Source organism: Cygnus olor, chromosome 11 (assembly GCF_009769625.2).
Source record: "Cygnus olor isolate bCygOlo1 chromosome 11, bCygOlo1.pri.v2, whole genome shotgun sequence".
Lineage (NCBI taxonomy): Eukaryota > Metazoa > Chordata > Aves > Anseriformes > Anatidae > Cygnus > Cygnus olor.
This window is the reverse complement of record NC_049179.1, coordinates 16,977,744-16,990,000: the sequence shown is the minus strand read 5'-3', so window position 1 is coordinate 16,990,000 and position 12,257 is coordinate 16,977,744. Positions and strand designations below refer to the sequence as shown.

General features: G+C 53.0%; 1 long non-coding RNA gene across 1 annotated transcript in view; it reads right to left on the bottom strand.

Annotated features, from left to right (window-relative positions):
* LOC121075839 overlaps positions 1–11,497 on the bottom strand; it is a 25,591-nt gene extending 14,094 nt beyond the window's left edge. The window contains exon 1 of the long non-coding RNA XR_005823186.1: positions 11,137–11,497. This is a non-coding gene — a long non-coding RNA (uncharacterized LOC121075839). The remainder of the gene's footprint in view (positions 1–11,136) is intronic.
* Between the last annotated feature and the right edge of the window lie 760 nt (positions 11,498–12,257).

Here is a 12,257-nt window from a genome sequence, read left to right as displayed (position 1 = left end):
AGAGTTGGAGCCTGGGGTGAGTGGGGCAGGGGGGATTTTAAACCTTGCCATGCCCAGCTCCTGACTTAGGGAGAGCTCTGCTGGGGGCTCTCTGCTTCTTTCCATCACCCCCTCCGGGTGATTTCGGCTGCAGCTTTAGGGGCGACCTCCCTGCCCCCCCCTCCCCTAGGCCCCGACTCCTACGGAGCGAGATGCTGCCACGGCAGCGGGTGGTGATGAGGTGGGGGGGACTCGTTTATTCTGCTTTTTCATCACAACTTTGGTCGGGGGGGGGGGGGGGGGGCGGGAAGCGAGGCAGCTCTCGCCAGTTTGCCTTATCGCGAGATCTGGGCAATTAAAATAAAATGAAATGAAATCAAGCCACGCTTCGGCTCCTGGTGGAGTTGGATTTGGGGGGGGGAGGGCAGGGCAGGGAAACGCCCCCCCTCCCACCCCAATCTGCAATGCCCTCGCTAAGCGCATGAACCCCGCGACAGCTCGGGGGAAGCGGGGCGTCCTGTGTGCCCCCCCAGTATCCCCCAATGCCTCCCCGCTCATTCCTCCGCTCCTGCGAGCAGCACCACCAGAGTAAGGTGCCTGCCCCGGGGGCTCAGCACCGACCCCCAGCACCTCCCCAGCCCCGATTTGGGGCGCAGAGGGGAGGGGGGGCACAACCCGTGTGCGCCTCCCGGTGCGTAAATCCCGCTGCCGCGCTGCCCGGCGGCCCCGGCCAGCCCTCCCTTCGCTTCCCTCCCAGCCTAATTAGCAGCCGTGGGGAGCGCCCTGATTAATTTAAATGCTTTTTGTAACACTGTAACGGCGAGGGAGAGGTCTGCGGCCGCGGACGGGTGGTGGTATTTTGGGGCTCACGTTTCGGATGCGCCCCGGGCGGGGAACGGGGGAACCGCGGAGGATGCGCCCCCAGCATCACCCCCAGGGAAGCGGGCAGGCTTTTCTGGAAACTTTGCTCTAAAAGGCTGTCCTCGTGTTGTGTAACATTTTCCGAGGATTTTCATTACACGTTCAGCCAAAGGTAACACAATCATAGAGGGGAAAGTTTCCTCCTGTGGCCTTTCCCCCGGGGCCGGGCACCTTGAAGCGGGCAGGGGCAGGGGACCTGGCGCAGGAGGGGGGCACCTATAGGGGCTGCTGAGAGGAGAGGTGGGGGGGCAAGGGAAACTGGGCCGAGGTCGCCCCCGCACACTCCTGCCGTAGAAATAAATCTTCGCCCGCCGCTGCCTCTGCATCTTCCGTGGAAAAAAAAAAATATATATATATATACATATTTTTAAAAAATGGGGGAAATCTCCCCGCAGAGCCTGGAAAAACGCAGGGCACGGGGGGGGGGGCCGAGCACGACCCGGGCCCCCCCGGCTGGGACTCGTCGGGCAGAGCCTGGGAGGCAGAGGCAGCCTCCAGCCACCGGCTGGAGTTTTACGCTGCGGGAGTGTGGGGGGTAAGGGGGGGGGGGCTGGTACGGGAAATGAGTGGGGAAACTGCACTTTGGGGCTTGCAACAGGTATGGAAGTGTTTTGCCTTTCTCCCAAGCTCCTCTCTAAAGAGAGGTGATTATTTTTCGAGAGAGGAAGAGCGTCATGCAGAGGGATCAATTGTTTTTAAAAAAGGGAGAAAACGTATTTGCGTCTCTATCTTTTCAAGGATAAGGGGACTTGAGAAGAGCAGTGGAAGAGACAGGTTCAGCTTTGGAGAGAGCGTAGTCAGCCAAGGAACTTCACATGGAGCCCTTGAGCGCTAAAAAGAGAAAGTGCGGAAACTTCCCCGAAGGTCACCTTTCAAGCAGCAGACAAACTTCTCTCTCGACTTCTCGGGGGGTGAGGGCTCCGAGGATCCTAAAATCGATAGCACGTTAGAGAAGGAGACCGGACACAGGGTGTCCGCGGCCGGGGGGCGAGGCCGTGCCCCGCACACCCGCTCCCACCGCCCGGCTGCAGCTCGCCCCCGACTATCCCGGGACAAAAAGGGCACTGGCAACACCAGGAGAAGTTAACAGGGCTGGGGAACGACCGAAGGCAAGCTCTTCGATTTCCTCGGTTTTCGGGGGGAAAAAATAAATTAATTAAAGTAAATAAAATAAGGAGAAAAAAAAATCCCGGCCCTATGTTACAGACGCAGTTCCCGTCGTTTCTTTTCCTTATCGCATCTCTTTTAAAACTTATTTTCCAACCTCAAAAAAAAAAAAAAAAAACAAAAAACCTCTTTGGGATAGCCAGGCAGTGTCCCCACTTCCCAAGGAGCCACGGAACCTCCTCGGGGCAGCCACGTTCCGTCCCCGGCCGCAGCGGGACGGGGCCTCCGCGCCCCCCGCAGCCGGGAGCGGGACTCGAGGAGGGCACAGGGCGAGCCTGCGGGAGCGAACCCCCCGGCACGTGTAATCACCATCGTTAATTCATTCCTAATAATTCATTAGAAAGGAGCATTAATTACTTCCTTTGCTATATTTTCGGGTTGCAGGCGCAGGGAAGGGAGCAGCGACGTCCAGCCCGCTCCGAGCTCTTGCAAGGAGAGAACCTCCGCCAGCACAGATTGGCTTTTTTTTTCCCCGAAAAGGATCGACCGTTTCCTCTTCTTTTTTTCCTCCTGCCTATTTTTTTCCCCCCCACACCGTGCCTATTTGCACGCAGGTAAAAAATTAATCAGGTAAAAGAGAGGAAATGGCCCATATTTATTTTGAAACTGTTCCTGCGTGCAGTGCCTGGCGGACGTGGGGTCAGTGGTCGGATCGGTCTGGCCTTAAAAAATAGTAATGCGGCGAGACTTGTGCTCAGAAGGCCTCTAGAAATGAAGAAGAAAAATAGCAGATGCCTCCCTTTCCCAGCTGGATGTTGGGGATCGTTTAAATACCTCTTTTTCCCTTAGAGGATCCGTAATAAAAGCAGTGAAAATGACACTGGTTTCCGGACAGCGTGGAGTATCTGCTGCTTTAGCGTAGGTTTTTGTTGGTGTGGGGGTTTTGGTTTTGTTTTTTGTTTTGGGGGGGGGGTGGGGTGGTGCATCGGGGACAGGCTTAGGGACAAGGCTTGGAGACAGGGCTGCAGCACCCAACGCCGGCTCGGCTCCCTGCAGCTCCTAATGCGACACTGTATTAACTCCTAGTTAAGCCAGCAAATAATATTGTTCATTCATCTTTTTCAAAGTTGATTTATAGCAATCGACAGGTTAAAGCGTCATCTGACTTCATTACTTTTAAAAGCTGTCTATTTCAGAACTGTCACTTTTCATCACTTAAACCGAATAAAACGGTTGAAGAAATGAATTGAGAGAGACTTGGAGATCGTGTTTATAATTCTTTGTCTCGACGTTAACATTCCTAATGACCTGACCTGCGTTGGGAACCTGTGTGCCTAACGCGGAGATTAAAAACAATAAGAAAAAGAAAATCAACACACGAGGCTCCAAAAGTTACAGAGCAGGTGAGAAAGTGTCAGGGGACAGAGGAAGAGGAGGACAGAGATGAAACGCACGCACTGAGGAGGCATCCTACAGGCGCTGCCCACACCAGAGGTGGAAGTTAGCACCGAGCAGTAAATAACTCTCTCCGCTTCCTCCTCGCACCCCTACCGCGGCTGTTTAAAATGTGGAAAACAAAACAAAACAGAGCAAAGCAAAACAGGAAAAGATCTCTCTCCCTTAGCTCACTGAGTGTTTTTTCATATTCCGTGAAAGGCTTTTTTTTTTTTTTTTTTCATTTTGGAGAAGGTTGCAAGATGACGCAGGTATTGCAGGGAAAGAACAGACCCATAAGAGATCTTTTTTATTATTTTTTTTCCTGCCTTAGAGACGTTGAAACAGTAAATAAAATCCCAAATCACAGAAATGCAACCCGAAAGGAGAGCATTCGCCAAAGCGTTCAGGAACTTCAACCACATGAAAACTGGCTAGTTTGGATTTGCTTGCGATGCTGGGAATTCACCTTTGTAGGAGTTTTTCTGCCTGCGTGTTCAGGTTTTCGTAGTGTATTTTGATCCCAAACTACTGTCAACAACACGCGGTTATTAATAAATCCGCAGCCGAAGCAGTGCGCTTTCAGGGGGCAAAGCAGTGGGAGAGAAGGAATTATTTTAAACAAACTACACAGGTTGTTCCTGTGCATTTGCTTTCACTTAATGCCGTGGGCGTGATGGCTCGCCTTCTAAAATAATGCAAAAAAGGCGCAGAGGTGCCCGGCTTCGCCCCGGGAGGGAGCTGCCCGGGCCCGGCTGCGCTCCACAGCCGAAAAAAGGGGTACGGGGCCAAAGGTGCGGGTGCGGGCTGCGCGGAAAACCCGCGGCTGCGGAAAGATGGTCAACATCCAGCTGCCTTTCGCGAGGTGCATTCGTCGCCGCCTCCAGCCGGGATTTTTAACGATAAATAATAATACTAATAAATAATACTAATAAATAATAATAATAATAATAATAATAATAATAATAATAATAATAATAATAATAATAATAATAATAATAATAATAATAGTAAAAATAAAAATACAGAGAGGTCAGTTTTGGTCCTTGGAGCCATGCTCGGAGGAGGCGGCTCCGCGGCCGCGCAGCGCTGCGCTGCCGCTCCGCGCCTCGACCGCCCCGGGGCTGCGGCGCGGCGCCCGCCGCCGAGCGCCACCTCGCTGCGCACGGGGGCACTGCAGCCGCGGAGAGCTCCGCGCCCCCCGCCGCACCTGCGGAGCCGCCCGCGGGAAGGGCAAAACCGGCGGCTTGGCTTGCACCGGGCCCCGGGGTGACCCACGCTGCGGCCTTCCGCGGGAGCTGTAAAAAAGGACACAAGGCTTTTCTCGCCCGCCCTGCAACACCATTTTTTCCCCTCTTTTCTTCCGTTCTCTTATTTTATTTTATTCTGTTCTCATGCCTAAACTTTCGGGGGGGGGGGGGGGGGGGGGGGGTTGACCTCGAAAGTGTCCTGTAACACAAACAGCTACAACAGGCTTCTAGGTTCGATTCAAAAGAGAAAAACCGAAGGATCGCTTTCCGCCGGTTATGACACAGACGCACTGCCGTAATTTCTGCACGAACAAAAAATATATAGGATTTAACTACTTTGTTTCTGTTGATCAAAATGGCCCTTAGCAGGCAGAGTCATTTCTTTAGCTACAAGGAAAACGCATAACTGTGACATTTCCCTGAATCCTTTTGTATTTTTATATTTTTAATCTCTTTGTTTTTTTGGGGGGAGGGGTAAAGCTGGAAAAATACACGAGCCTTAGCTGATACACTTCGAAATTCTAGTATCGATAAAAGGAATAAAAAGCAGCGAATAAACAAAGGTAAGAAAGAAGATGAAAACATGAAGTCTCGAAAACAGTTTGAGCCCTACGAGGACTCAATTGAAAATTATTTAAAAATGAAAAAAAAAAAAAAAAAAAAAAAAGGGAAATAGAGGAAGGGGAAAGGGAAAGGAAGAGACCCTCCAGGCTCGGAACAGGGCCAGGAGCCGCCCGGCGCCCCGCGGGTCCGTGCGCGGCCGCTAGCAGGCAGGCGGGGAGCGGGGAGCCGGGGGTCGGGGATCGGGGAACCCCCCTGGGGCACGGGCAGCGGCACTGGCTGGGAGGAAAGGGGCGAAGGAGCAGCCAAAGCCCAGCGCTGGGTGCGGGTGGCAACGGAGGGCGAATTTCTCCTGGGTCCGCTTCGCCCTCCTGTTTGCAGAGGATGCCTGCCCACCATCACACATGGCGGGTGTTTAGCATGAAACGTGCTATTAAGTATTGATTAAGAGCATCCACATGTTATTCCGAGAATATAAAGGGCTATTAAGAGCCATTTGACTTTACCAGAAAGTAGCGAATATTAGTTAATGAGTGATGGGGAAAGTACAAACGCGCAGCGGCCGGGCCCCCGCCCGGCGTTAGCACAATTGGACTCTTTCAAAGAAGGCAGAAGAGGAGAGAAAAAAATCGCTCTATTTTTTAATTCCAGAGAGAATTTATACCGGGAACAATATAACCCAACAGCTGCGACAGGTGGAAGAGAGATAATTGAGCAAAGGCTGCTTTTGACAATTAATATTACGGGGAGATAACGTCCCCGCTCCCGTTTTGTTGAGAGCCGGGGGTGCGAAGGGGCAGTGCGGGGGCAAGGGGAGGAAGCAGCAGAACCCTGAGCCAGAATTGTGCAAAAAAGGGAAAAACAGGAGGGGGAAAAACATCGGGAAGAAATTCCCACTGCCCGGTGCGGGCGGCAGCTCCCACGGACTGAGAAGTTGCCTCGTTCCCCCTGCCCGTCCTGCCCTTTTGCTTTTTGGTTCAGAAAGGAGTGTTTCTGGTAGACAACTTAATGCCCGGAGTCTTTTTTAAAAATGCTTTTATTGCTATTGCACTTCCTACCACAAGATGCAGAGCAAGTCAGCGGAGTTTGTATTACAACTATGTCATAATGTTTCACTGATGCAAAACATGTAGCCAGAGGGGGTTGCTAATGATTCCTGGATTAGAGAGAGGGAGAGCGAGAAGTGAGAAAAAGAAAACCTGGTTTCATTTTTTTAAAGCTACGTAAACCCTAGCCATTAATATCCAGCTCTTGCAACATCTCAGTATCTCGCTCAGACACGCGGATCTGCCATGAGCCATTTAAACACCGCAAACGTTTTGCATATTCCACCTATTAATTATGTTTACAGCCTATTCATTTCAGTAGGCTCTTTCCTAGAGAAGAAAACTTCAAACTTTGTGTGTGGGGGGCGGGGGGGGGGGGGGGGGAGGGGAGTCTCCCGGGGCTTTCCACTCGGGATGGAGACAGCTGCGAGGGTGCTGGGCTGGACCCAAACCAAGAGGGGTCCCCGCTCCCCAGACACGCAAAGAGGGTGCCCTGGGTGCGGGGGGCAGCGGGCCGGCTCCTCCCGGGGTGTGAGCGGGGATGAAGAGGGAGCTGGGGATTTTCCTGGGATTAAGGAGCATCCCGCAGAGATGCTCCAGGGCGCTGTGGGGTTTTCCTCGCCCTCCTCCAGCGCTGGGCCCGGTGGCACCCGGGGCAGGGTGGGTGGTTTGGGAGCCGGCGTGCATAGGGGGTGTCCCCCCGAGGCCATCTGCCCAGAGAGGGGAGGGATGGGGAGGTTTGGCCCCGGGCAGCCGGTCGGCCCCTTCACTCCGCGGCCTCCCCCGGCAAAGCTGAGAATAAGAAAAATTCCCCCTCACCCTTTGATAAAACGTTTGTCATCATGATTTTGTTCGGTTATTTATTTCTTCTGAAATCTGGGAAGTGCGGGCGGGGGATGACGGGGCCGGGCAGTGCCCTTGAGGCCCGGGGGGCCGTCCTGCCCCCGACCGTGAGCTGGGCGGAGAGCCCGGGGCATCGGTCCCGGCACCCACGGGCTGCAGTCCCGCAGGCCTCGGCTGCGATTTATCCCCATCCGTCTTGGGGCTCCGCACCACTCCTGGCATGGCTCGTTTTCCCCGCCCCGTCCCTATCTCCTCGGCCCGGCCTGGCATGACCCCCGAAGAGAGGCAGGATCAGGCCCAGAGTGGGCAGAGGAGGAGGTGTGTGGCTCGAGGTGATGCGGAGCATCGCGGCCGCCCAGGTGAGACCAAAAGGCCCGAGCCCCGGAGCATCCTCCAGGGAGCAAAGGGCTGGGGCCAGGGCTGAGCTCTGCCCCCATATCCCGCCCAGGGAGCTCAGGACCCGCGGGCAGCCCCCGGCCCCGCAGCCCCCTGGGGCACGGCCATTTTATCTCCAGATCTCGTTCGGAGGAGACGAAAAATAAAAAGTTTAAAATGTGACCTAGTTCCATCTCCCCCTCCCCTCCCCCTTCCCTTTAGATATTCACGTCATCTAATAAGTTGGGGGGGGGAGAAGAGAGAAGCTAAATTTACGAGGTCTGGTGGGTTCTGGAGTCTGGGTGCTGGGAAACAGGTGTTGGCAGTTCGCTAGAGTGTCAGTCAACTTTTGGAGATGAAGTCATTAGGGAGGTAGTCTCCTCGGAACAATCTGGTGGTTTCAGTCGGAGTTAATTTATACCGAAAAAAAAAAGAGAGAGGGAAAAAAAAAAAAGGAAGAAAAGAAATAAAGGGGAAAAAAAAAAAAAAAAAGAGCCTGTAGAAATACCGAAAGGGACAAACATAACGCGAACAGATTCACACTCCTACAGATTATGCCACTTGGAAGTCACATCCTGAGAAAAATAGCCGGCTCCTGCAGAGCCGCGCCGCGGGGCGGGGGGGGCTGCGGGCGGGCTCCGGCCGGGGCAGCAGGGCCGGGGCCGCCCAATGGGGGCTGCCCGGAGCGGGGCTGCGGGGAGGGGGCCGCGGGGAGGGTCCTGCCGCCAGCCCTGCCCGCAGCCCGGCCCTGCAAGGGGGGTTCCCAGCGCATCCCGCCCAGTCCCACCCCGCTGCCCCCCCACCCCCTGGCCGAGCCCCCTCCTTGCCCCCCGCCTCCTCTCCGGCTCCAAATGCGACCCAGAGGCGAGGGGACAACCGGCCGGGAGGCGGCTGGCCGGGGGTCACCTCCGCCTGTCGCCCCCCCCCCTACCCCCTCCTTGCCACCGGGGCTGGAAATTGTCAGTGACCCTGAACTGTTTCTCGGCTGTGTTTGAAAAGGCAGGCGATCCGCAGGCCGAGACAAAAGGTTTCATGTGCACAAATACAATCTACTTAAGGCCTAAGCACGGCGCTGCTCGGCTCTGATGCCGCACGTCCCGGCTCTCGGCCGCGCCGCTGCTCCGGGGAGAAACGGGGAGGGATGGAGGGGGGCGCACCGGGGGGAGCGCTCGGCAAAGGCGTGGTCTGGGAACCGCCTGTTAGGCAGGAGGCACGGCACGGCACGGCTCGGCTCGGCACGGCTCGGCACGGCTCGGCACAGCTCGGCACGGCACGGCTCGGCTCGGCACGGCACGGCACGGAGCGCACGGCGTGGCACGGCGCGGCGGGGCGCGCACGGCACGGCACGGCACGGCACGGCGCGGCAGGCGCTTGGCGCGGGGGGGGGGAACGTCCCGATGTTCAGCTCGGCTCGCCCCCCCCCCCCCCCCCCCCCTTCGGAGCCGGGTGACAAATCACCTCGGCGGCACCAACCACTTGTTTCTTTCAGCAGCGCGGGGAAAGATTTCATTAATGCTCCTCCGGCCCCCTCCCCCACCCCTCCCTCCAAATCCATTCTCTCGCTCCGAGTGCGTCTTCTAATCATAATTAAAATCGTCTCATATACATCGGCGTCTCTTGTGTGCATATTGAATTGCAGGTGACTGGGCGGAATGTTATTTCACTCGCGTCTCTCATTTTTACATTTCCACCCAAACCGGCGCTGCCTTCCCCGGCCGCAGATAAGGCGGATTGTGAATATCGATAGAGGGGAGAAAGGCGATAGTCACAATCGATCGCTTACCAGGCAGCCGTCATGCATCATGTTCAATTCCACGGCAGCCCGGTACTTCACTTAATATAATTAAGATTAAAACTCAAGTGGTGGCGGAGGGCCAGTCTATCGATGGCTCGCAAGGACAGCAGCCGGCATCCAACGCCCCAGCTCGGGCGGGCAGGGGTCATCTTTTAATCCAGCCTCTTCCCCCTATAGCACACATATATAGGCGCCTATAGCACATACACATAGGTGCCTATAGCACATATACATAGGTGCCGCTACGCCCCGAGGTGCAGGCTGCGCATATGCGCAGCGTGGGCGTAGGTGCGGCTCTGGCCCTGGGCAGAAACCTGACTTTTTCTATTTTTTTTTTCCCTTAAGAGCAGAAAAAAAAAAGGATGCTTGCCGTTATTTACAGCCTCCGAATGAAGGCAAGATGATGGTTTGGAACCACCACTGCAGCCCCACTCGCGACGGAGGGAGGGGAGGGCTGGAGCCAAGTTTATTGTCTAGCATTTCAAGGGGTTAATTTACGCGCTGTTATCATTTCTGTGCGTCTGAGGCCACGAGCAAAACAGAAATCGAGGTGCTGGGGTTTCATTCCAGGCAACGTGACAGTGAGGGCGCAAGGCGAGGAGGCACTGTGGGAGAGTTCAGCGAGCGCTGAAAGCAGCCCCACAAGCGGGGCTGCCAGGGCTTTTCTTCCAGGCTTACATGGGGGGGTACCATTCGTTTCTTTCCCCTTTCCCCCCCTTTTTCGGATTTGCCTCTCTTTTTTGTTATCATTATTATTTTTTAACAAACGGACACGCTTCGCTCGTTTCATTTCCCAACACCGTTTTCGGACTCGGTGCCTTAAAGTCCTTCTAGCGATAGGTCCGCTTTTACCTCCCCTGGAGCAAATGGACAATTCACCTCGGCTTAGAGGCTGCAGAGAAATCTTCTCCAAAAGCAGAAGCTCTGCTGAGCAGCCTGGTGCTGCTGATTATATAGTGCAACTTGAAATGATCTCAGCCGGTGGAATATTAATCAAATCAATCAGGGTTGACAAATGAGAAATATTTGAGGGAAGGTGGTAATTTACAACTTTGTTATTAGTTAAGAATCTCCCGCCTTGTAAGAGTAATTAATAACTCCTGGATGGGAACAATTTGGAGAAGGAAAGAAGACAGCGTCTTGAAATAAAACAGGATAAAGAGAGGGGTTGAAAAGTGAACTGCGCCTCTGTCAAAGAAAAATTGCAAATGATTTTTTAAAAGATGTCTACAGGGGCATTATACGTATAATATGTATATAATGTATACACACGTATAAATATGGCATAATCAGAGAGAGGGCGACCGAGCGAGGGAGACTACACAGGAAATAAGTACTGAAAAATAAATCAAAACATTGATTCTTGTGGTCTCATCTCCCATCCAGAGATTAGACGCGATGCTGGATTTCAAAGTACTTCAAAGAAATTATACCCAATATGCCAAAGTGCAAGTTAGAAACCAAAGGAGTGACTCGAAGCTGATTTGAGAAATGTTTTCCCCTCTCTCTCGTTCACCCCCGCACACTCTCTTCAATGCCTGATAAATGTGAAGACCCCTTTTCTCCCAAACTCCCGCTCAGATGGGAAAACTCAATTGTCTGTAATGTTTATAGTGTTAACCCTACTTATCTGCGGAACACTCCCCTCCCCACCCCTCCCTTTTCACTTTCCATAGACACACATTGATTATTAGACTGTATGGACCCCCCCTCCTTTGCCACAACCCCACCCTCAACAACTGACCAAAATAATGACTTGTTGGAAAACTATAAATCATTTTCGTGTTTGAATCCCTGAAGACTCTATTTAAGTAAATAGGCTTACTGTGAAACAATGCATAGATCCAAGTCCTTCTCCGGATTGCTTCCAAATGCTGCCATCTCCAAAACTTTTATTTACAAGAGAAGAAGAGGAAGAAGAAGGGGAGGAAAAAAAAAAAAAAAAAAACTTTGGCAAACTTTATCTCTTCTTTATTATAAGCTTCAGCCTTGCCTTGGTAAACCCCAGCCTGTTCTACAAAAGGTGGCTAGAGATTGAGATTTATTGGTTTCCAAATGAAAAGATTCATTCGATATAAGAGGTTAACTCAAAGTTCCTTAAACCGTGACTAGCATTGGCAAGGAGCTTTGCCTAGTCAGCACAAAGGCAGTTCAAAGAAACCTTTAAAAATACACACAGATATACATACACACAAACACACTCTCACACTTTAGCCTCAACTGCAATTTTCTTTTCATTTTTGTTTCTTTCTGCCATTACAAAGCCCTGAGCCCCTTTGTAGGTAGCTGGAGGGGTTTTTTTTTTTCTTTTTTTTTTTTTTTTTCCAAGCTGAACTTTGCCATTTTGGTGTTGACCAACCCCCCTTTTCTTTTGCAACCAGTGAATGAAAAGACTCAAGGAAGAAAAAAAAAAAAAAAAAAAAAGATTAAGAAGTAAACGGGGTGAGCAAAAAAAAAATCCTTCTGATTTACAGCGAGCAGAACAACATTTAAAAAATAATGCGACCCCAAAGAAAACTCCAAATCCGTACAAGGATGGGGGGGTCAGGCAAGGTGACACGCAGGAGAGAAAGGGAGCAGAGGAGGTGGTGGTGCCCGGAGCGGGGCTGCCAGGGGCTGGGGAGCGGGCATGGCACACGGGGGTCTGTCTGTCTGTCTGTTTGTCTGTCCGTCTGTCTTGGGGGTCTGTCCGTCTGTCTGCGCGGGGGTTGCCCGCCTGGGAGCCGCACACGGAGGCAGCCGGGGCTCGGGCTCAGGGCTCCGTCCTGTGTGTGGAGCCTGAGCTATGGAAATGGTAATGAGGGAAAATTAACCCGGCCGTTTGTTACATTGCAGGGAGATCAATGCCTGACCCAGGGCTGAGGGATAGCTTACTTCGGGAGGAAAGATATGAGATAATCGCTCTGAAACACGCTGGTGGCGAGGACAAACAGGGACCGAGCTGAA